The 2,179-nt window shown below is 46.6% G+C and overlaps 2 protein-coding genes across 2 annotated transcripts in view; both read right to left on the reverse strand.

The window, feature by feature from the left end:
- OLFML3 (olfactomedin like 3) overlaps positions 1-2,179 on the reverse strand; it is a 24,530-nt gene that overhangs the window by 3,010 nt on the left and 19,341 nt on the right. The gene's annotated exons all lie outside the window — the stretch shown is intronic.
- Positions 545-2,179, reverse strand: part of HIPK1 (homeodomain interacting protein kinase 1) — a 24,602-nt gene continuing 22,967 nt past the window's right edge. The window contains exon 17 of the mRNA XM_017727142.1: positions 545-2,179. This exon is cut by the window's right edge and continues 2,739 nt beyond it. The gene's annotated coding sequence lies outside the window, so the exon portion shown is untranslated.

Here is a 2,179-nt window from a genome sequence, read left to right on the forward strand (position 1 = left end):
GAGCCATCGGGGCCAGGGCTGGGACCGGGCAGGTTGGGCACTGCCGGAGCTGCCCGGCCACTCGCCGGCCTCTGGAGCCGCTTGCCCGAGGTGACCCAAGGGCTGGTGTGGGGCCGCTTGGCAGCTCCCACAGCCCAGGAGTGGTGTGATGGTGGGTGGATGGATGGATGGATGGATGGATGGATGGACGGACGGACGGATGGACACTGCAGCTCCAGGCCCTGGCTGCAGCCGGGCCGGGCGGTTCTGCGGCACCGGCGGTGAGCTCCGGGGCCATGGGCACGGACCGGTCGGAGCCGGGGCCGCGGTGCTGCGCCGGGGCGAGTGTGCCATCTAGTGCCGCTGCATCTGCCATCTGCCTCCCAAATCCGCATCCGGGATCCACAGCCCGCATCCAAATCCCGCACCCACATCCCGGATCTGCGTCCCACATCCGCATCCCACTCCCATACCCTGGGTCTGCATCCCGCACCATCGATAGCTCATTCTGGATATCCCTAAACCCCTCTCCCACCCCGCTTAACAGACCAAGTGACCAAATGAATAGAGTACAGAAAATTAACCCTTTTTATTGATGCATTGCAATTGTTCTACATTTTTACCATATTATGTAGAAAATACTTAAAATACAAGCTACTTTGTAAAACCAAAGACAAACATTGAATCCAAAGATAAACTATGTTTTCACAATGGACCCTTCTCCCATATAGTTAGTATTAAATTTTTAAATATCTATTTCTTTTGTTAAAATGATTTTTACATACCCCCTAAGTACATCAGCAATACAAACATAGATCAGTAATTGTCAGAAACTACCTGTATCTAGCGGCTTGTAAAAAGGAAGAGCACAACCATAAAAGAAAGTTAAATTTTACACAGTAACTAGCATATCAAATACATTTAATAAAGTAGGAATTCCATTGCAATATCAAGGATTCAAGCAGAAATACTAACATTACATATAATGTACTGCTACATGTAGTGAGATAGATATAGTTCAAGCTGAATCTGAAATCACACATTATATATAAAGTTTAGCAACAAACAACCATGTGGACATGCGGCACCATTCAGAAGTTTAAATAAAATAAAAAAAAGAAAGCAGGGCTGTGCCAATCCTGTCATTTAGAAGCAATTTAGTTTCATGTACTAAAAGAAATTGCTGAGTCAGAGGTAAATTACTGCATCCCATCAATTAGGTGCTAAGCAGGAAAGCCTCAGGAGTTGCCTCTGCAGGGGCTATCACAGCTGCAAATACAGGTCAGGTAAGAGAAAACTGATTGAACAGCTCAAGAATCACACAGACAAACCTAGCTGGGACCACGGCTATCAAATATTCCAAAGGTGAATCCCAAACTAGTTGTAAAGAAAAGGATGCCAATTCCTATCCAGAGATAGCAGATTTCTCTCCAAAAATGTGTAGTGGGCTCTGACAATGAGGAGAGTCAATTCTTGAACCCAATTTGAGGCTGGATATGCAAGGGAAGAAGGGATGTATCTCCTTAGAGCAGAACACAATACACCTAAACTGGGCATCATATAGTGGGGCCAGACTGGGAGGCCCTGGCCCTGCTGGGGTGGGGTTTGCTGTGTATCACAGAGGAACTCTGGGGTACTGACAGCTTGTTCCAAATGGAGCACGTTTGATTTTACCTACGTCATTTCCATCTCATCCTCCTGGTTCCAACACTTCTGGGAACTCGGGCAGTGGAGGAGATGACTCCGTGCTTTGGGAATACATTTGATTGGGATTAATTGTGTTACAAGGTCTCTAAATGGACATTTTAAGCTGCTTTTTTTAGGGAGAAGTGGGCAAGTTCTCAAAATTATTAGCAGATTTTGCTAGAGGTCTTTAGGGTTTTTTTTTCCTGTTAGTGAAGTGTTTTCCATGAAGTCCTATTTGTGAAACAGGGAGTTGGAGCTTGGTTTGCCTTTCGGTGGAAAGGCACAACTCTGTACCCAAGAGGTATCTCAAGGCAAGTACTGAACACAAGCAATGTCAAAAAAAGCAAGAAAGTGCCTACAGCAACAAACAGCATCGTTTGCAGCAACGATGTGGCACAGCAAGGTTGGTTTTCCGCACGCTCACGGAAGTGCTCCGACTACAAACACACTGAACATCAATGTGGGCTAATGCTACCGTCCAGTTCCACAGCCCTCCATCCCTCCCTCAGTTCAG

Source organism: Corvus brachyrhynchos, unplaced genomic scaffold (assembly GCF_000691975.1).
Source record: "Corvus brachyrhynchos isolate BGI_N302 unplaced genomic scaffold, ASM69197v1 scaffold72, whole genome shotgun sequence".
NCBI lineage: Eukaryota > Metazoa > Chordata > Aves > Passeriformes > Corvidae > Corvus > Corvus brachyrhynchos.